The 23,656-nt window shown below is 40.4% G+C and overlaps 1 pseudogene; it reads right to left on the bottom strand.

Annotated features, from left to right (window-relative positions):
- Positions 1–18,963: 18,963 nt before the first annotated feature.
- Positions 18,964–19,123, bottom strand: LOC115032542 (U2 spliceosomal RNA; annotated as a pseudogene).
- Positions 19,124–23,656: the final 4,533 nt, after the last annotated feature.

Below are 23,656 nucleotides of genomic sequence, written 5' to 3' on the forward strand. Positions count from 1 at the left end.
AATATTAATAGTTAACAGGAAAGGAAAAGGATCTACATTTAAGTGTGTTGGGGACACAGAAGAACTGTTTGTTCATGGGAATAAGTTGGGAAAGACTTATGGGGTGAGGGTACCTGTGAAAATAAGCAATCTATGTTGGCTGTTTGTAGGTCTTTTGTTGGTATTTTAAATAAAGTGTTAGAAAGTCTAACTTCATGGAATATAACACCAGTGGCATGTGGTATACTTTGCAAGTAAATCCTTTTATTTTCATATTTCTTGCTCATAGAAAAGGTTATTTTTTTACTTTGATATGACTGTTCCGGCATGGGAGGAGTTATTACTATAGCAACCACTGCATTTAGCACATGTCCAGCTGGAACACAGAAAAGGTTTCTACCTCTTTAAATAGTAGAGAAATGATTCAAGGATGGGAGGCTTCAAAGCACGGTGGATATAGAAGAGAAAGAGATGAAGGAAAAGGAGAAGGGTGGAGGCAGAGATGCATTCAGAAAGATGTGGATAAAAAACAATCTTTTCAATGACAAATGAACAGACCAATAAAGCTTTGTACACATGGGTGGGGAGGGGGGGACTTGGAAACATGGAAATGAGTCAGATTTGATGTTCCACATCTACTCAAAGATGCATATTTCACGAGAGTACCCTTCACACCTGCTGGATGCTATGGAAACTCTCCCTGTGTATATGTGGCTACACAAGGCAGACACCAAGTCACACAAGTGACACAGGGACTTAAGAAGGGGTCAGGAAAGCAGAGTGGCCCTACCCATATGGTTTCATTCCAAGTTAGTGTTACATGCTCAAGGAGTTCTGGGGACCAGAGGGATGGGTTTGTCACCACCTGGTAAATGAAAAGCCACTAAAATACCAGTTTACATAGGAAATCTATTACTATATACACAGCAGGCTGAGGAATCTTAGAGAAAGGACACTTCCAGTGATGGAAGCCTGTCTTCTCATAGCAAATCTGCACCTGTTTTCCTCTGAGCACATCTGTTCCCTGACCTGTGCTTTGTTTTCTCTGTATCAAAGTGGGGATACAGGGGCAGGAGCCAGGGCTGCATCAATTAGAAGGCTGAAATGAGAGTCCGTGAATGACGAACAAGTTACAATTTCCAGCTAGCTTAGCAATAAAAAAAAATTTATTGGACCGTGAAATGGAAAATTTCAGACAGACTGGTGGCTCGTGCCTGTAGCTTCAGTATTTAGAAGGCAGAGCCGAGAGAACCACTGTAGGGAGGAGAGTGACTACGTGGAGACTGGTTGTTGTTGTTATCATTTTGGTTTCCAGACACAACAAGGCAGTTGCAAATGTGAACACACAGCAGTGTGACAGCATGCCTAAGGTCTGTGCAAGATCATGACAGATAAAATTCCAGCATGGTGGATGGAGGTGGGGTTCTGTGGGAGGGTTGTCAGGAAGTCTCACCCCTAACGAAGGAGCTATTAGCAGTTGAAAGTGGGGGAGAGAATCAGTTTTCTATAAGGAGGAGGCCACCAAGAGGCTATCCCTGTATCAGTAGTAGATGGATGGTCCTGTGTCTTAGAATACACAGGCAAGCGCTAAGTGTACTCTGAGTTTAAAAATGACAAAATTGGGAAGGAGTCATGTTAGGGGATAAGAGAATGATTGGAAGGGAGGGAATAGGGTGGATTTGATCAAAACATGCACACACACACATACACATTCACACATAGACACATTCACAGAGACACACAGGAATGAGCACGCACGTGCGCGCACACACACTCTCTCTCACACACACATACTCTCACACACATATACACACACACACACTCACCAGTATACACAGTTCTCAAACAATAAAATATATTTTAGACAAAAGCAACTTTAATGTTAGAAAATTCTAGTAGGAGCGGTGCCTGGAAAGACAGAGCTCAAGGGTTGAAGACTCTCTTCCATCATGCTGAGGAAATCATTTCATTCCGTCTCTGATGAGCGACTAAAGGATGGAATCAGGGAAGATATGTGATCAGAGTCATGTTTCCCTCAGGCAATCAACCTGGAAGAAAAGTTGAGGGTTTTAGGTGATAATGTTTTCTGTTGCTAGATAAGATAGTAGTACCAAACCCACTGAAGCTATTGGAAGAAGGAGGAGCATATTGGGAGAAAAGGCAGTTACCCCAGGACACCCAGAGATTTAAATGTTTCTGGGAGACACAGGTCTTGGCTTCCCATTGGATTCAGGAAGGGGAGTGTGGCCTTCAAACATTGCTTGTGTAATTGTCCCCCCTTTTAAACTTACATATAGTATTAAACTGGAGGATTTAGAAGCGGTCTTATGATATTTAGAAGAAGCATGTTTGTAGTATATACCTTGGCTACCCCTTTAATGTCTGAATTTATTCTCTAAAGTGTTCCTTCGGTAAATCATTGAGCCAAGTTTCCCCCTGTCAGAAAATGACATTTCTCCCAGGAAGTGATGTTCACTGAATCACCCAAAGTCTTCTTAATTTATCAGAGATTCTCCATCATTGCTCAACATGCAAAACAGGCACTCTTCAGTCCCTTGTTGGGGAGTGGTCTGCACATGGAGGAGGTGATGTCAGACTGCCCTGGTAGCCTTATGAGGTAATGTTTCTTGGAAAATGGTCATATTTCCATGCTGCCATTATTCCGAGTTCCTCAAACTTCTTGGGTGAATTCTATCTAGATTTAATTTGTGCTTTGTTTAAAGCATAAATTAACTTGGAGCTCCAACTTGGAACTCATATCATTTGTGGATGGACTGTGACAGCTGTAGAATGTGTTCCTTCTGGAACACAGGAGACTGGAGATAGGACTTGAGTCTTGACCCCTGTGCATAAATTTCTGGATTAACTGCTGGCCAAGCCACTGCCCAGAAATAGAATCATTAAATAGCCATCATAGGAGACAACTAAAGCAATCAGACTGGAATGGATATGCTGTCTCTTTTTGAGTATTTAGATGACTGAATTGGATCTTATACTATGTAGTCACTTCTCCTTTAAAAGCTTAAATGATATCTGAAATCTACCTACTTAAAGGGTTCTTCTTATTTATCATACTTGATATGTAACTAAGTTAGTATTAACATTCAGGTTAAGTTTATAAAGATGTGTGGGAGGTCACATATGAGTATCCCATCTGCTCACCCCATCATTCCTTTTGTTAATTTAGACATATATCCTAATTTGTTTTGGGCCACCTACTGTTTCCATGCTACTCATGAAGACTATTTTAAAACACAACTCTCACCTCAAAGAAACTAAGATTCGACTTATTCTTGGGCCAAATATGAGTCACCATGGCCTGGAAATAGGAATTCAGGTTTCTTCCCTGAATACGTTTAACGGTTGAAACAATTTCATGAACTTTTTATAGCTACAGAACAAAAGAAAGTCATAAGTCAAGGTTTCTTTACTTTGCTTGCTTTTCAAAATCCTTCAATGACAACATCAGGTGGGCAGGTTTAACACAACAGAGACATCTCTGCTCTAGGTTTGAGATGTTGTGTGGTATTGGTAGAAACTAGTGAGATATGAACACCCCAAAGGTCTCATGTGATGTTAGAAAGATGTTAGGTCAAATACACAGGTGAACAATAAATGGCTATTAAGGAGCTAATGAGAGCCTGAGGTAATTTAATTATTGGCTTGCAAAATCTCAACAATCTATTATCATACAGTTCCAATCACTCAACCAGACCTATACAGTCTAACATAAGTATGACTCTATCCCCTGGGGAATATTTAGTTCTTAGCACTATACAATCAAATAAATATGACTCCTCTCTCATAAGAAACTTTGAGGAACTAAAAAGTCTTAATATGTAGCATGAAGTGTTATGTTCAAGTTGCTAAGAATGTGAAGATAGCTGAGGAATCGATAAAAGGCAGAGACTAAAAAAGGAACCCAAAAGTGACAATTTCTATGTTCTTCATTAATATATAAGCTTTGGGACCCAAGGATGGTATGAAAATCACTATTGATTAAATTTTATAGGGTTTATACAGTTTTATGTTTTGTTTTGTTTGGGGGGGTTGTTTTTTGTTTTTGTTTTGCTTTGTTGTTGAAACATGGAGAGAAGGGTAGAAAAACAACCAGGAATTCTAGGTCATATGGAAAAATGAGTAAATGTTTGCCTTATTCTTGTGTCTTTTTTTTTTTTCTTCTGTTGCACACACTGGCAAACTTGCCACATCTGCTTCTTTCACCCTGCCTGTGAAAAATGAGTTATTTCCCTGCTGTCCACCAGGAGGCCTGGGCATGGCCTAGTTCAGAAGAACCTTTCCTCACCAAGAGTATAGTGGAAAGATCCAGAAGTGCATGAGTAAGGCCTTTTATAAGCACCTAGTGTTCTGTGGCTGTTTGGATTAGTGTGTTTGCATTGGTATGTGTGTATTTATCTCTTACTTTAGCTATTATGAAATAAATATAATAAATTATTATGTGACTTCTCTCCTATCAGGTATCAAGTATGAAAAGAGAGCCAACCTTCTCCTTTCTAGGACAGAATGGTGGTGATTTTGTATAAGAACAAGATTCATGATTAACTTCAAGCCTTATTCAAATTCTTCCCACTGTTGTGAGGAAAAAAATCCATTCATCTACTGTGGTCTTGATCACTAGGTTCTCATCTTCATGTAAAGGACTCTGCATCTAATTTCAGTCACCATCAAGATAATGACTGTAACCAGGAGTGAAGGAACACACTATATAGAGTTTACCTCACAATTCATCTGAACTAAAGTGATGACAAATTGCTTTAATTACTCCCTCAGAGAAGCTTAGCAGACTCAACCATCCACTGGTTGCTTCCCTTTGTAGTGTTCCTCATCCTCCCTTGGCATAACCCATATGTTTAAAAGAGTTGTGATCAGAGATCCAGGCAAAGCTATATATATATATAAATATCTGCTCAAAGAAATAACAGTGATATTTATTCTGAATTCTATTTATAAATGTAAAGTTTACCTTGGATGAGTATTTGCAAAGAACATTTATAATTTCGCCATTACTAAATTATTTTAATCCCCAAGATGATCCTCAAGAAGACAAAGATACAGCAAAACTCAGAAGGAAAATTTGCTTAGATCCAAGACTTACATTAGGTCACATTATGGGTGGTGGTAGGAAGATCCAAGAGATTCATTTGAAATCCTAACTCTATCTCTTTAAAAATTATAGACTGATAAACAGAGTGACAGAGATGGGGGGGGTGACAAAATCTTGGTATGTTTCCCACGTTAATCTCCCTGCCTCATCTTCCCAGGTGCTATTATTTAGGGTATATACCACTGTACCTGTATTTTTAGCTGAAACATATTTGTACATCAATAGAGTACAGTATAAGCTGAAGTATGTAATGATCAAATATTAGCATTTCTGTGTTGCTAAAAAGTTACTATTTCCCTGTTTTGTGAGTCATTGGTTCCTTTTTTTTTAGTTATTTGGAAATATACATAAAATTGCTGTGGCAGTAGGTATGCTACCATGCTATAGAGCACTCAGACCATCTCCTTCCATGGCACTCCACTGTTATGCCTGTTGTTTTGCCTCTCCATTCCTCAATCTCTCTGCAGTATCAAGTGACAATTGTTCTCTCTACTTCTATGAGATTCACTTTTTTGTTTGTTTGTTCTTGTTTTTGTTTCTACAAAAGTGTATCTACACTTTGTTTCTACAAGTGAGCTTCTGCAGAATTTGTCTTCTCTGGCCAGGTTCCTTCACTAATCACACTATCCCTACCTGCATCTATGTCACAAATGACAGGATGTCATTTTAGGTTCTATAGAACGGTATTGCATTGTGTTGCTGCCCACATCTCCTTTATCTGTTCATCCATCCAGGGACACTGCCATTGGATTTTTACATTAGCTACTATATAATAAGTGTGGGATGTATGGGTCTCTGATACAGTAACTCCATTCTCTTTAGTTCTCTACCTGGTAGTGAAATTGTTTTTTTTTTAATTTTTAATATTTTTATTACATATTTTCCTCAATTACATTTCCAATGCTATCCCAAAAGTCCCCCATAGCGCCCCCCACTTCCCTACCCACCCATTCCCATTCTTTTGGCCCTGGCATTCCCCTATATTGGGGCATATAAAGTTTGCAAGTCCAATGGGCCTCTCTTTCCATTGATGGCCGACTAGGTCATCTTTCGATACATATGCAGCTAGAGACAAGAGCTCCGGGGTTCTGGTTAGTACATCATGTTGTTCCAACAATAGGGTTGCAGATTCCTTTAGCTCCTTGGGTACTTTCTCTAGCTTCTCCATTGGGAGCCCTGTGATACATCCAATAGCTGACTGTGAACATCCACTCCTGTGTTTGCTAGGCCCCGGCATCGTCTCACAAGAGACAGCTATATTTGGGTCCTTTCAGCAAAATCTTGCTAGTGTATGCAATGGTGTCAGCGTTTAGAAGCTGATTATGGGATGGATCCCTGGATACGGCAGTCTCTAAATGGTCCATCCTTTCATCACAGCTACGAACTTTGTCTCTGTAACTCCTTCCCTGGGTGTTTTGTTCCCAATTCTAAGAAGGTGCACAGTGTCCACACTTTGGTCTTCATTCTTCTTGAGTTCCATGCGTTTAGCAAATTGTATCTTATATCTTGGGTTTCCTAAGATTTGGGCTAATATCCACTTATCAGTGAATACATATTGTGTGAGTTCTTTTGTGATTGTGTTACTTCACTCAAGATGATGCCCTCCAGGTCCATCCATTTGGCTAGGAATTTCATAAATTCATTCTTTTTAATAGCTGAGTAGTACTCCATTGTGTAAATGTACCATAATTTCTGTATCCATTCCTCTGTTGAGGGACATCTGGGTTCTTTCCAGCTTCTGGCTATTATAAATAGGGCTGCTATGAACATAGTGGAGCATGTGTCCTTTTTACCGGTTGGGACATCTTCTGGATATATGCCCAGGAGAGGCATTGCTGGATCCTCCGGTAGTACTATGTCCAATTTTCTGAGGAACCGCCAGACTGATTTCCAGAGTGGTTGTACAAGCTTGCAATCCCACCAACAATGGAGGAGTGTTCCTCTTTCTCCACATCCTCGCCAGCATCTGCTGTCACCTGAATTTTTGATCTTAGCCATTCTGACTGGTGTGAGGTGGAATCTCAGGGTTGTTTTGATTTGCATTTCCCTGATGATTAAGGATGTTGAACATTTTTTCAGGTGTTTCTCTGCCATTTGGTATTCCTCAGGTGAGAATTCTTTGTTCAGTTCTGAGCCCCATTTTTTAATGGGGTTATTTGACTTTCTGGAGTCCACCTTCTTGAGTTCTTTATATATATTGGATATTAGTCCCTTATCTGATTTAGGATAGGTGAAGATCCTTTCCCAATTTGTTGGTGGTTTTTTTGTCTTATTGATGGTGTCTTTAGCCTTGCAGAAGCTTTGTAGTTTCATGAGGTCCCACTTGTCAATTCTCGTTCTTACAGCACAAGCCATTACTGTTCTATTCAGGAATTTTTCCCCTGTGCCCATATCTTCAAGGCTTTTCCCCACTTTCTCCTCTATAAGTTTCAGTGTCTCTGGTTTTATGTGAAGTTCCTTGATCCACTTAGACTTGACCTTAGTACAAGGAGATAGGAATGGATCGATTTGCATTCTTCTACATGATAACAACCAGTTGTGCCAGCACCATTTGTTGAAAATGCTGTCTTTCTTCCACTGGATGTTTTTAGCTCCCTTGTCGAAGATCAAGTGACCATAGGTGTGTGGGTTCATTTCTGGGTCTTCATTTCTATTCCATTGGTCTATTTGTCTGTCACTATACCAGTACCATGCAGTTTTTATCACAATTGCTCTGTAGTAGAGCTTTAGGTCCGGCATGGTGATTCCACCAGAGGTTCTTTTATCCTTGAGAAGAGTTTTTGCTATCCTAGGTTTTTTGTTATTCCAGATGAATTTGCAGATTGCACTTTCTAATTCGTTGAAGAATTGATTTGGAATTTTGATGGGGATTGCATTGAATCTGTAGATTGCTTTTGGCAAGATAGCCATTTTTACAATGTTGATCCTGCCAATCCATGAGCATGGGAGATCTTTCCATCTTCTGAGATCTTCTAGAATTTCTTTCTTCAGAGACTTGAAGTTTTTATTATACAGATCTTTCACTTCCTTAGTTAGAGTCACGCCAAGATATTTAATATTATTTGTGACTATTGAGAAGGGTGTTGATTCCCTAATTTCTTTCTCAGCCTGTTTATTCTTTGTGTAGAGAAAGGCCATTGATTTGTTTGAGTTAATTTTATATCCAGCTATTTCACCGAAGCTGTTTATCAGGCTTAGGAGTTCTCTGGTGGAATTTTTAGGATCACTTATATATACTATCATATCATCTGCAAAGAGTGATATTTTGACTTCATCTTTTCCAATTTGTATCCCTTTGATCTCCTTTTGTTGTCGAATTGCTCTGGCTAGGACTTCAAGTACAATGTTGAATAGGTATGGAGGAAGTGGACAGCCTTGTCTAGTCCCTGATTTTAGAGGGATTGCTTCAAGCTTCTCACCATTTACTTTGATCTTGGCTACTGGTTTGCTGTAGATTGCTTTTATCATGTTTAGGTATGGGCCTTGAATTCCTGATCTTTCCAAGACTTTTATCATGAATGGGTGTTGGATCTTGTCAAATGCTTTTTCCGCATCTAACGAGATGACCATGTGGTTTTTGTCTTTGAGTTTGTTTATATACTGGATTACGTTGATGGATTTCCGTATATTGAACCATCCCTGCATCCCTGGGATGAAACCTACTTGGTCAGGATGGATGATTGTTTTGATGTGTTCTTGGATTCGGTTAGCAAGAACTTTATTGAGGATTTTTGCATCAATATTCATAAGGGATATTGGTCTGAAGTTTTCTATCTTTGTTGGGTCTTTTTGTGGTTTAGGTATCAGAGTAATTGTGGCTTCATAGAATGAGTTGGGTAGAGTACCTTCTGTTTCTATTTTGTGGAATAGTTTGTGAAGAACTGGGATTAGATCTTCTTTGAAGGTCTGATAGAACTCTGCACTAAACCCATCTGGTCCTGGGCTTTTTTTAGTTGGGAGACTATTAATGACTGCTTCTATTTCTTTGGGGGATATAGGGCTGTTTAGATCATTAACCTGATCTTGGTTCAACTTTGGTACCTGGTATCTGTCTAGGAACTTCTCCATTTCATCCAGGTTCTCCAGTTTTATTGAGTATAGCCTTTGGTAGAAGGATCTGATGGTGTTTTGGATGTCTTCAGGATCTGTTGTTATGTCTCCTTTTTCATTTCTGATTTTGTTAATTAGGATGCTTTCCCTGTGCCCTCTAGTGAGTCTGGCTAAGGGTTTATCTATCTTGTTGATTTTCTCAAAGAACCAGCTCCTTGATTGGTTGATTCTTTGAATAGTTCTTCTTGTTTCCACTTGGTTGATTTCGCCCCTGAGTTTGATTATTTCCTGCCTTCTACTCCTCTTGGGTGAATTTGCTTCCTTTTGTTATAGTGCTTTTAGGTATGTTGTCAAGCTGCTAATGTGTGCTCTCTCTAGTTTCCTTTTGGAGGCACTCAGAGCTATGAGTTTTCCTCTTAGAAATGCTTTCATTGCGTCCCATAAGTTTGGGTATGTTGTGGCTTCATTTTCATTGAACTCTAAAAAGTCCTTAATTTCTTTCTTTATTCCTTCCTTGACCAAGGTATCATTGAGAAGAGTGTTGTTCAGTTTCCACATGAAGGTTGGCTTTCTATTATTTATTTTGTTATTGAAGGTCAGCCTTAGTCCATGGTGATCTGATAGGATGCATGGGACAATTTCAATATTTTTGTATCTGTTGAGGCCTGTTTTGTGACCAATTATGTGGTCAATTTTGGAGAAGGTACCATGAGGTGCTGAGAAGAAGGTATATCCTTTTGTTTTAGGATAGAATGTTCTGTAGATATCTGTCAGATCCATTTGATTCATAATTTCTCTTAGTTTCTCTGTGTCCCTGTTTAGTTTCTGTTTCCATGATCTGTCCATTGGTGAAAGTGGTGTGTTGAAGTCTCCCACTATTATTGTATGAGGTGCAATGTGTGCTTTGAGATTTACTAAAGATTCTTCAATGAATGTTGCTGCCTTTGTATTTGGAGCATAGATATTCAGGATTGATAGTTCCTCTTGGAGGATTTTACCTTTGATGAGTATGTAGTGTCCCTCCCTGTCTTTTTTAATGACTTTGGGTTGGAAGTCAATCTTATCAGATATTAGAATGGCTACTCCAGCTTGTTTCTTCATACCATTTGCTTGGAAAATTGTTTTCCAGCCTTTCATTCTGAGGTAGTGTCTATCTTTTTCTCTGAGATGAGTTTCCTGTAAGCAGCAAAATGTTGGGTCTTGTTTGTGTAGCCAGTTTGTTAGTCTATGTCTTTTTATTGGGGAGTTGAGTCCATTGATATTAAGAGATATTAAGTAAAAGTAATTTTGTTTCCTGTTATTTTTGTTGTTAAAGTTGGCATTCTGTTCTTGTGGCTGTCTTCTTTTAGGTTTGTTGAGGGATTACCTTCTTGTTGTTTCTAGGGCGTGGTTCCTGTCCTTGTATTGGTTTTTTTCTGTTATTATCCTTTGAAGGGCTGGATTCGTGGAGAGATAATGTGTGAATTTGGTTTTGTCGTGGAATACTTTGGTTTCTCCATCTATGTTAATTGAGAGTTTGGCTGGGTATAGTAGCCTGGGCTGGAATTTGTGTTCTTTTAGTGTCTGTATAACATCCGTCCAGGATCTTCTGGCTTTCATAGTCTCTGGTGAAAAATCTGGTGTAATTCTGATAGGCTTGCCTTTATATGTTACTTGGCCTTTTTCTCTTACTGCTTTTAGTATTCTATCTTTATTTAGAGCATTTGTTGTTCTGATTATTATGTGTCGGGAGGTATTTCTTTTCTGGTCCAGTCTATTTGGAGTTCTGTAGGCTTCTTGTATGTTCATGGGCATCTCTTTCTTTAGATTTGGGAAGTTTTCTTCTATAATTTTGTTGAAGATGTTTGCTGGTCCTTTGAGTTGAAAATCTTCATTCTCATCCACTCCTATTATCCGTAGGTTTGGTCTTCTCATTGTGTCCTGTATTTCTTGGATGTTTTGAGTTAGGATCTTTTTGCATTTTACATTTTCCTTGATTGTTGTGCCAATGTTCTCTATGGAATCTTCTGCACCTGAGATTCTCTCTTCCATCTCTTGTATTCTGTTGCTGATGCTGGTATCTATGGTTCCAGATTTCTTTCCTAGGGTTTCTATCTCCAGTGTTGCCTCATTTTGGGTTTTCTTTATTGTGTCTACTTCCCTTTTTAGGTCTAGTATGGTTTTGTTCATTTCCATCATCTGTTTGGATGTGTTTTCCTGTTTTTCATTAAGGACTTCTACCTGTTTGATTAGGTTATCCTGTTTTTCTTTAAGGATTTGAAATTCTTTAGCTGTGTTCTCCTGCAATTCTTTAAGGGATTTTTGTGCTTCCTCTTTAATGTCTTCTACCTGTTTACCAGTGTTCCTTTGTATTTCTTTAAGTGTGTTATTAAAGTCCTTCTTGAAGTCCTCTACCATCATCAGGAGATATGCTTTTAGATCCGTGTCTAGCTTTTCCGGTGTGTTGGGGTGCCCTGGACTGGGCGAAGTGGGAGTGCTGGGTTCTGATGATGGTGAGTGGTCTTGGTTTCTGTTAGTAAGATTATTACGTTTACCTTTTGCCATCTGGTAATCTCTGGGGTTAGTTGTTGTCATTGTCACTGTTTAAAGATTGGAGCAGAAGCTGTGTTCCACTCACCAGCAGTCTCAAAATCCTGTGGTGGGGGTCGTGGGTAGCTGGCAGTACCCCGGTGCTGGTCCAGCCGGAAGAGGCCTGTGGTCCTACTCAGGCCGGTTTTCTGCTTCCCTAACTAATGCAGTCTCAGGTCCCGCGCGCAATTGGATTGGAGCAGAAGCTGTGTTCCACTCTCCAGAAGTCTTAAGATCCTGTGGCGGGTGTTGTGGGTAGCTGGCGAGTGTCAGCCGACCCTGCGCCCTAGCTACCCTGGTGCTTTTCTGACCGGAAGAGGCTTGTGGCCCTATGTAGGCCGGATTTCTCTCTCCCCAACCAGAGCAGTCTCAGGTCCCGGGTGATTGGACTGGAGCAGAAGCTGTGTTCCACTCACCAGCAGTCTCAAAATCCTGTGGCGGGGGTCGTGGGTAGCTGGCGGGTGTCAGCAGACCCTGCTCTCTAGCTATTCAGCTGGATGAGGCCTGTGGCCCTACTCAGGCTGGTTTCTGCTTCCCTAACTAATGCAGTCTCAGGTCCTGCGCGCAATTGGATTGGAGCAGAAGCTGTGTTCCACTCACCAGAAGTCTTAAGATCCTGTGGCGGGTGTTGTGGGTAGCTGGCGAGTGTCAGCCAACCCCGTGCCCTTGCTATCCCGGTGCTTTTCTGACTGGAAGAGGCTTGTGGCCCTATGTAGGCCGGATTTCTCTCTCCCCAACCTGAGAAGTCTCAGGTCCCGCGTGATTGGACTGGAGCAGAAGCTGTGTTCCACTCACCAGCAGTCTCAAAATCCTGTGGCGGGGGTCGTGGGTAGCTGGCGGGTGTCAGCCGACCCTGCGCTCTAGCTACCCCGGTGCTGATCTGGCCGGATGAGGCCTGTGGCCCTACTCTGGCCGGTTTCTGCTTCCCTAACTAATGCCGGTAGTGAAATAGTTATGTCATATTTTAGTTACTGGAGGAGCCACCACACAATTTCCCATGTTGATTATAATATATCACCAAAAATGGAATAGAATTTATTTCCTTGTTTTTACATCCTTGATAGCATTTATTTTTTTATCTTTTTAAAAAAAGTAATACCCATTCCAAAGGAATGTGACAATATCTTACTGTAGTTTTATTTTTTGCCCTTCTGATAATCTGTGTTGGTGAGCATTTTTTTCTTTAGGAAATGTCTATTCAGATAGTTTCCTGTTGCTTAAGTAGATTATTTGATTTGTCATTCCCTTATACATCTGTGTATTAACATATCTTATCAGATGAATAATTAATCAATATTTTCTCTAGTGCTTAAGGTTCTCTCAGTTCTAATTGGCTCACTTAACATATAATATTTTACTATATAAAGTCAAAGTTAATCTAGTTAATTTAATAGAGCTACTCATAATTTTTATTAATCATGAAAATATTAATACCAATCACTATTTTAGAAAAAGAGATATAACATTACAGAGACTGAGAGGGGGGAGAGACAGAGAGATTAAGAGAGAACAAGATAGAGACCCAGAGAAATGAGGCACTTATATCTGAAGGCAGAGGATGGGAAAGTTCTAGCACAAAAGTATGTAAAGAAATTGTAGCCAACTTGGAAGCACAGTGAAGCTCAAGAGGGAGAAGATCTCTGAGATTAAAAACTCTCTCAGGGCTGGGCCTACAGCCCTCACTCTCCTCACCATCTTTCCTGCATGCTTCTCCTCACACCACCCCTGTCCTTCCTGCTTCCTCCCACTGGCTTCTCTCCTAGGTTTATCTGCCTAGCAATGGGCTCTGTGGGGACCTCTTTGATTTGCTGTGCTATCCACTGTTTTCCCAGATTCATTTTGGCTCTCTTCAGAGAGAAGGTGTGGGTAGAAGCAGCAAAGCAGGAGTCTGACCTTGCTACCATCTGGCCTAGCTTCTTACGTTGACATTTGCTTTTGACGCGTGGAATCAGTGTTCCTCGTGCTTATGATGGCGAAGCTATGCTTTGCATTGCATTCGGACTCCTCTGAGTCCCCTGGGTAACAGTTCTCAGGTAGAGTGCTAAGAGGTGGGGTACTAGGGGAGATGGGTACTAGAAGAGGGGGTGGGCAAGGTTGTTATAAGCATTTGGGCAGTGTCATCTGAGAAACATTGACAAGCCCATCCTCTCCGAAGAAAACGTTCCTTAGCACAGGAGAAGTTGGATGAGCAGTCTGTCTTCTGGGCTGGGTACGCTTTCAGGAAGATCTTGTCAAAGAGGGATAAGAACTGAAGGCGACACAGAAAAGCAGAGAGCGGGGCTCACATGGTCATCACCGACTTGACAGCTCCAGCCCTCCTGCCATTCTAACTGGATGTTTATCCCCTTCATATTAGCAGAAGTTTCTGGAGATCTCATCAGCCAGAGTTTGCGCATGCCTGCATGTGTCCTTTGTAAATATTATGTGCTCTAGTAGTCCAGCTTCATGCCTGAGTGCCCTTTTGTCCTACAGCCTTAGAAAGTGCGTGAGCTTGCTTCGCAAACAACTTACTCTGCTCTGAGGTCACTTCTGTGGCTACAAATTTGAATATTTTGTTCATAGTTTGTGCATGCTTGCATGTCTCCTTCATAAACATTGTGCATTCTAGTATTCAAGATTAGGCAAAATGTATAATATAAAGTGAGTATATATTAGAATTCTTTCTTGTTATGAATGTCATGTTTTCCTTTTGGACTTATGGGACTGACAGGAGAAATAGACACATTTAGAAAGTATTTTTCAGCTTACTCAGAAACTACTAAAGCACCCGATTTTTCCTCTGGGTATTGAACTGATAGTCTTTTTCTCCTGCCAGCCCCATTAGACCACAAGGAAAACATTCATAACAAGAAAGAATTCCAATATATACTCACTTTATATTATACATTTTGCCTAATCTTGAATACTAGAATGCACAATGTTTATGAAGGAGACATGCAAGCATACACAAACTGTGAACAAAATATTCAAATTTGTATCCACAGAAGTGCCCTTAGAACAGAATAAGTTGTTTGCAAAACAAGATCATACTTTTTAAGACTGTGGGACAAAAGTGCACTTAGGCAGAAGTTTCTGATGGCCTATTCCAAGGCACAAAAGTACAAATTCAGTTTTGAGTAGATCACTTGTCAAAATCTGAGACACTAAATAATATTTCCAGGGAGAGGGAAGAAAGAAGATGGGGCTGACTGGCATGAAGCAGCAGAAAGGAACAGAAGGCTAGAGTGTGAAGTGCCCAGTGTGTGCACAGGGATTTCTAGTCTCTAGAAGAGCTCTTTGTGCTTTCCCTGTTTTCTGCTTATCACCCTCCTGTCCCCTGCAAGATGCTGTGACATCTTCAGACAAAGCAGAGAGCAAGCTTTTCTTTCTTTATTCAGTGATGCCATTGAACACTACATGCTGTGACACAGCAGCCTTGCAAACGTGCAGGCGCCACGGAAGCCCTGAAAGCCACAGTTGGCCCAGGATGTCCTTCAGCCAATCACAATCATTACTACTTTACCACCAGGCTATACAGTTCTGGGGCTCTTCATATGTCTTCCCTGTTTAGAAGCAGAAGTCTCTGCTCAGAAATCTGTCCACAGCAACAGCACTGCCATATGGGGCAGGAGAGATGGCTCCGTGGATAAGAGCACAGACTTCTCTTCCAGAGGACCCAAGTTCAATTCCCAGCACCCATATGATGACTCATGATTGCCAGTTACTCCAGTCCCAAGGGATCTGGCTCTCACTTCTGCCTCTGTGGGCACCAGGCAAGCATGTAGGATAGACATACATACAAGCAAAAATTAAAAGAAAATGGTACCATCGATATTTAAAAAAAAAATCTCTTTTTTGGAAGCCAGTTGAAGTTTACCAAGAAAGTATTGTAATATCAAGGTAAGAGAGAATAAATACCAAGGGAACCCTGGCATGTGGCATAGAAAGGCCCCCGCTTCTTAGGAGACCCATCTCCTAAACATTCTTGAGCTGTCAAGAAACCATTAAACTTATTGGAGATTGAGACCTAAATAATTGGAGGTAGTTTGATTATTTCCTTTCTTTTGACTATTGGGATGGAATTTCCATAATGGAAAATAGAGTCTGAGTCCTGTGTCCTTGAGCGAGGACTTGTGTTAGGAGAGGTCTCTTGTATTAGTTTATTTTCATTTGTTATAACAAAATCCATGGAATGTGGTGCTTTGCATTAAAACACTGTTTATTCTATTCTGCTCATATGTTCAGAGGCTGGAAGTCCCAGGTTGGGTAGCCCCATCTGTTTGGTCTCTGGTAAATGTCTCCTTGAATGGACTGTGACTTTGTGGACAATGGAGTGTGTGCCAATCACATGACGGACCTAAAGCCAGAGGAAAGCGTTACCTTACTACAATCCACTTTCACAGGAGCCAACACTGCTAGACCAGATAATTATTTCTCCAGGCAGTGTGGCTTGTGACCTCAGTTTTATACTGAGCCCCAAATGTTTTAAATTTCACCACCTTTCAGTATTGCCACTCTGGGGATAAAGTCTCCACCATATGAACTTTTGGGACTCTAACACATCCAAATTAATTAAGTACCTTTTCTGTATAGGCTTTCCAGATGAAATCATCTTCACTGCAAATACTCAGCTTTGCCCTGTGCCTTTCAAGCAGCCACACACACTGTGTAAGCAATGTGCTGTATGCACAAACACATACGCATGCCTTTATAACTTGCACAATGTCTTTCTGTTCTAGAATTTATACTCTGTTCTTTTGCACAACAATATTATGTGTTGAAATAGTCTGCTTAGCTCTTTTAAACGTTACATAGTACTTAATTATATTTGTAAAGATGACTTGCTAAAAATTCTCTAGTTGTCAAGTATTTGGATTTTCTCCAATTCCCGCTCATGAGCTAAATAGAGCCACTGTAAAAAAAAAAAAATCTCTGTAAAAGTGACACACAAGAAGGTTAAAAGCCAAATGTAAAAATTATGTTACTTATACTAGCTTCATTAATTATTATTTTAAAACATGGTAACATTATACACTCTAGACATAGATAATTATTTTTAATGCAGCTAGATTAAAAATCCATTCAATAGTTCTGTTACATTGACTTATCTGTTGGGAAATTATTCAACCCAACCTCCACTGAGATACATGATTTGACCTGAATATTTTTGTCTGAAATGTTTTTCACCAAAGCTCTTTACAGATCTTACATGCCCCTCCCATAATCAATGAGGCATCTCAATATTACTTCACAGATTCTGCTGTGGTGGCAGCTTCAGCACTTCAATCTATATTCATATAGATTACTCTAAATCATATAATTTGTCAACACTGTCAATAACTTCATAATTAGCCTCCAGATACTGCCATACTCAAGCTCTGTGTGTTCTTTTCCCAACAGGGGAAAGTTGGAAGTTGAATCTGAAAGCTAATTGTACCTTGTTAAAAACAAAACCCTTTCCCAGCTCAGGGCTCAGGGTCCCCTGTGTCTCCAAGGGCAGCAGAAGATGCTTGCTATTTAGACCTATGGGATGCTGATGTCTAAAGTAGCAGACAGGGACCAAAGAAAGCATCCTAAGGAGCTGTTCTGAGGCATTTCTTTGTTTTCAGGATGAATCTCATCCAATCGGAGTATCTGGAAAATAAAACATGTAATTAAAACAATTCAGACATCTGGACATTCAAACACACAGTGCTTCCAGACTTCTATTATGCCCAATTTGTATCTTTAAGCATTTAAGAGATGTGTGTGTTGAAACTCAAGAAGAATGAAGACCAAAGTGTGGACACTGTGCACCTTCTTAGAATTGGGAACAAAACACCCATGGAAGGAGTTACAGAGACAAAGTTTGGAGCTGTAATGAAAGGATGGACCATCTAGAGACTGCCATATCCAGGGATCCATCCCATAATCAGCTTCCAAACGTTGACACCATTGCATACACTAGCAAGATTTTGCTGAAAGGACCCAGATATAGCTCTCTCTTGTGAAACTATGCCGGGGCCAAACAAACACAGAAGTGGATGCTCACTGTCAGCTATTGGATGGATCACAGGGCTCCCAATGGAGAAGCTAGAGAAAGTACCCAAGGAGCTAAAGGGATCTGCAACCCTATAGTTGGAACAACATGATGAACTAACCAGTACCCCGGAGCTCTTGTCTCTAGCTGCATATGTATCGAAAGATGGCCTAGTTGGCCATCACTGGAAAGAGAGGCCCATTGGACTTGCAAACTTTATATGCCCCAATACAGGGGAATGCCAGGGCCAAAAGAATGGGAATGGGTGGGTAGGGAAGTGGGGGGGTTATGGGGGACTTTTGGGATAGCATTGGAAATGTAATTGAGGAAAATACGTAATAAAAATAAATAAATAAACAAAAGACCAAAAATATTAAAAAAAAGAGATGTGTGTGTGTGTGTGTGTGTGTGTGTGTGTGTGTGTGTGTGTGTGTATGGTGTTTACAGAAAAGAGATGTGTGGTGTCATCTAGACCAAGATTTCTCAAATTATTAAAGGCAAAGTACTTGAACTGATATTGTACATCCATAAAATACAGCCAAGATTTTTATCAGAAAATGAACATGAAAGATACCAGGTTGTGGCTTTGCACCAAGCACCATAGGCTATTTATGACCTCAGCTGTACCAGCTCTCAGATATTAAACTGAGAAGAACAGATATAATATTTGATGATCAAAAGGCAATGTGTAATCTAGGAAAATTAGGGATGGAAACAGGGAGCGGGGATGAGCATGGCTTTAGTGGACCATCTAATAAACAGAGTTGGGTGTTCATTGAAACTGCCACAGAATAACAGCCTAGCAAAACTAGCTGAGAAATTCAGCAAGGTTGCCAAATATACTATCAATAAGAAGTGATAACAAAAAAGCAATGCATTCATAACATGAAGAATTTCTAAAATTCCCAAGAACAGAAATCACAGTGAATATAACAGGGAGTGCATAGAATATTATGGGTTAGAGTTAGAACTCTGCTGTTATAAGACACAGGCGAAGATTTGACAGTGAATGGAATTACTTAGTATAAATTGGTTAGTTCTTCCCTAAGCTAATCATATATTTATTTTATTCCATGTAAATTTCAGCAGAAACTTTTGAGAAACTTGGCAAGTTTGATTCCACAATGGACCTCACAGAGTTATGATTCACAAATGGTTAAGTCAATCACACATACACATACACATGCACACACACACACACACACACACACACACTTCACACTCACAGACTCATATACACACTCACACATATTCACATGCATGGGCATGCACACACACATGCACACTCACATACTCACATGCAGACACACACAAAATGCAAAAGGAAAAGCTTCCTGTAGCAACCAGAAAGCGATAGGTATTAGATACTACACTTGATCTTAGCCAAAAGGCCGAGAAGCGATGCGATAGGTATTAGTACAACAGCAGATGCATCACATGTAGACCAGTTTAAAATGAGTGTCTTGCAAGAAAACTTAAGTGAAGCTGTTTAAGTGCTGGCTTTATGAAATCTGATTTATAATGAAAATAGACATTTTAAGCTGATTTATTATATTGAAAACAGATATTCTAGATTCTTATTTCATGCTATATAGACTTTAGAAAGTTTAAAGTTCTAATGTAAAAGTACAACTGCAAGCAAGTAAGAAGGAAATGTGGCCTTTGGAAGGAAAAGTATTTTTAAATAAGATGCTACAAGCACAAACTTAAGGATATGACTCTGTAAACCAGTGGTTCTCAGCCTTCCTAATGCTGTGACCCTTTAATACAGTTCCTCATGTTGTGGTAACTCCCAGCCATAACATTAGTTTTGTTGCTGCTTCATAACTGTAGTTTGGCTTCTGTCATGAATCACAATGTATATATTTTTGGAGACAGAGATTTGTCATAGGGGTTGCGACCCACAGGTTGAGAACTGATTCCACAATTTCTATTTAGAATGGGCACAATAGTCTTAGCATATGTGTACTATACTCAGAGGAAATGATAAAAAAAAGTTGAAAATCAATGGTGTTATAAAGAAATGCCCACAGATCATTGGGGGGAAATAGAAAGATGTATAAAGGATATACAAAGATAATTCAGAAAGGAAGACAACTGAAGAACTCAAGTTAGATTCTTAGCCCCATCAATAATTACAAGCACAGAAATTAAGCTGGCAGTGATGCAGCATTTCATATACTTAACTGGCAAATTTTTAAAAAGTTACAGGGCTCCAAGTTATAAATAAGTTGAAGGAACAGGAGCCCACATTGTATTGCTAATAGGAATTGGCCCAGTGTTTCTGAAAAGAAGTCAGGCAGGGGTTAGCCTTAGTGTCTGGTCTGCCTACAGTGGAGTCTTTTTTCCTGGGAGTTCTCATATAGGCCAGCAAGACTGCACGTAGAAAAAAAGGGCAGCAACACTGTTTGCAAGCAAAAAGTTGTCCATTAGCAGGTGAAAAGTTAAACTGCCAGGAAGAAGGTAGTGAGTGCCCATCAGACACTGTGCTGGGCATGGACATAAGAGACACAGCATGGAAGCCATAGGTGCTGATGTACACAAACTACCACTGCTCATTCTTCACAGGCACACACACACACAAAGTGACAATAGTGAACATCTTTAGGGCACACCAAACCATAAAGAGTAGTAACGGAAGATGCCAGGACAAGGGAAATTGTAAAACAAAGTAAGAAGAGGTAACAAAGGGACCAAACATGAGAGAGTACAATGTGCCAACATAAGAGGATGATAAACCCAATTTTCTCCCAAACCCCAAATGCTCAAAACAAAAACCTAAGGCACACTCTATTGAACAGTCTAAGAAGGCACACTTGGTCTCTGCAGCTTTCTCCTAAGCATGTCGAAGAGCAGGAGCCCTGCAGAATAGAAAATGCAGACTAAGGAACTGCTGTTAAATTTATGGACTGTTTCTCCTGGCTGTTCCCCTTTAATCCTGTGGAACTCTTTTTAAATTTTGCAGCGTTGATAACTAGCCAAGTGGGGAGAGGAGCGGATGGTTTCTCTTTCCCATGAAGCTAATGACAAGGGTTCCCTGGCCAAGGTAGCCTAGAAACGCCTGCGTGTGTTCCTGCCTGAGTCGTATTTTCCATGTTCTCGTCAACATGCTGGCAGTAGCAAATGTCTTCATGATGGCTGTTGGCCAGAGAACTTGAAGCCAGCGCTTTGCTCTGGGAAAGCATCCAGAAGAGTCATTTGGATTCCACAGTTGAAGAGTCCCAAACTTTAAGGAGGACCCAGAGGCTGTGCTGGCTGCCTGTTGGAGCCATTGAGAGTTGAAGAGGGGGAGAAGCTGAGCCCTCAGTGCTTCTGAGAGTGGCGTGCATCCCTTAACACCTGCCTTTACTCCGAGATGCTCAAATGCTTAGGAATGTTTCAATGACAGGAGGTCCAGCATCACTCATGACAGAACATCAGAGGAGAGGGATTATGGATTTGTGTTTTAGACTTTGCACAACCTCCAAATTGGGTATGAAGATGCGTTGGGTAGAGTTTTCCTCATGAGTGCTGTGTTTAGGCTACGGAGTACTCCCCTGTCAGTGTGGAGAAACACTGAAAATACCTACCTCAAATGGCAAAACTGATCTGGAGGCCTTTCCCTGCATGCTTAGAATATGAAATTACTCTTAGAGTTTCTTTAAACGACCCCCCCTTTAAGATTCTATCATACGATAACCTGCTTATTGTTAAGAAACTCATGTCATAGTTTCAACACAACTGCTCCTATCGCTATTATCTTTCCCACTTAACAATACACAGTGTTAGAGAGAGAACCTGCCTAGCCCGACGGGTTTCTATTAGGACACAGCAGAGACAGATACAACTCAGAAGCTCACACCATCCTGATGTTGGTGTTAAAAGTGTCTGCTATGGTAACAGATGTTGTTTATGAGACAGATGGAAAACTGAGTTATCCTCAGAACCAAAGCACTATGAATTGGCTCTAATTATGCAGATGTGATCTGAAAGCCAATCTCAGGGTTACACAGAGCTCCCGTGACCTTGAAAAAGTAAAGCGCATATTTTCTTTTTTAAGTTTCCAAGTTTTAAGTCACTAAAACTAAAGAAAGTAAAACTGTACCCAGCAAATAGAAGATCCAGTCATTACAAATTTCCTTCCTGTGTCCTGCCACATGTAAAGGCACAGTGAGATTTTAGGGGAGAGGACTGGATATCAGAGACTCTAGGGGAGGGACAACTTTAAGACCAAGAAACCACAAAGTTTAAGTTGACTTGAATGAGTGCTAAGAGACTCTGCAAGGCAATGGAACCTATTTTTCCAATTTCACCTAAAGCCAGGCATTTCTCTCTGTTCATATAATGGCTATTTTCTGTGCCATTTCCCAGGTAGGGTTGACTGCCCCTGCATGGTATGAGTTTTAAGTCTTTCTTACCACCTCTAAGTCTAGTCAAAGATTCTACTGAGAAGGTATCTTCAGTCAGTCCCTGTGGTGTGGTGTTAAGTGATGAGTCCTGAGCCATCTTTCCATGCCTTAGGTTTGTTCAGGTATAAGAGTATCACACTTTGGCTAATGTATAGTGAACATATGTTTATTGCTCATGGTTCTGGAGATTGGAAAGGCGAAGACTTCAGAAGGCATACTTGCTGTATCATAAATAGTAGACAGTATCATGTACAAAGAGGAAGAAAGGAAGGAAGGGAAGAAGGAAGGAAGGAAGGAAGGAAGGAAGGAAGGAAGGAAGAAAGGAAGGAAGGAAGGAAAGAGGGAGGGGAGGGGAGGGGAGGCAGAAGGAAAGGGAGTTCTTTTACCAAGAACCCATTCTCTGGATGTGATGACTAACTTCTATGACAATGACATTAATCTACTAGTGGGGACAGAGCCCTCCTGACCTAGTCACCTTTAAAGTTCTGCCATTTTATACTGTTGAATCAGAGATTAATTTTCTAAAATGTGAATTTTGAACTTAAAAAACCACATAGAGCCACATACTTTGCTCACATCAACACATGTGCAAATAGATATGTTTGCATGGCAAGGTTTTACATGAAGGCAGAAAGGAATACATTCTCATGATCAGAGATGCTCAGAAATGGTTTTCTTTCAGCACACTAAGGCCATATGTCCTGAAATGTTGGCTTTTCATTGAAGGCCTTGGTACTGATATTAGTGCTCTTGCCAGGCCTTTCTGTGTGACTGTGGCCCTATGCTTCAATACTCAGAGCCTCAAATGAATCTTATCTAAAATCAGTATCACAAGGATTGATATTTGTAAAGTCATATACAATTTTAAGCCTATTTCTATAGCACATCTCCATTGCCCCACTTTGAAATTGCACTTGTATCACTACCCTGCATTCTGCAGGAGAAAGCAGCTCTAAGAGATCTGGGGAATTGCCCAGTATTCTGAATGAATCTATGGTGGAGCTGGGAACACAAAACAGTTCTTTATTCTCATAGTAAAAATTGTCTTCCTCAACAGGAGTAGCTTCACTTTGCTCATCCTCTGGGCACCTCTGCTCCTGCTCTTCTCCTTGTTAAATATGCCCCCTTCTCATTGCCTCCCATAGTGACTCCTTTGTACTCTACTCTCTACAGAAGCATTCAGTGTCCTCTTGACAATGGTGTGTCTCACCTCAAATCCTAAATTTTGTGTGCTTCTATGAAGAATAAGTCCTAGGTACACCACAAATTAGCTGGTTGACCATGGACAAGTTACCCAAACCAAGTATGTATGTGTATCTTATGTATGCATGTGGAATAACAACACCTTCAGATGCTTGCTGTGAAAATGAACAAGATGATGCATGAAGATATTTTTATAAAACAATAAAATGTTGTTATAAACTGTCACTTAATGTTATCAATGGCCAGAACAAGAGTAGTTTGAGAGGTGGCGAGACAGGAGAATGATTTTGACATGGTGACACCCATTAGGTCTCAGCTGTGGTACTTATATTATGATCAAAAAGG

Source organism: Mus caroli, unplaced genomic scaffold, assembly GCF_978045245.1.
Source record: "Mus caroli unplaced genomic scaffold, Mus_caroli_1 scaffold_1, whole genome shotgun sequence".
Classification (NCBI taxonomy): Eukaryota; Metazoa; Chordata; class Mammalia; order Rodentia; family Muridae; genus Mus; species Mus caroli.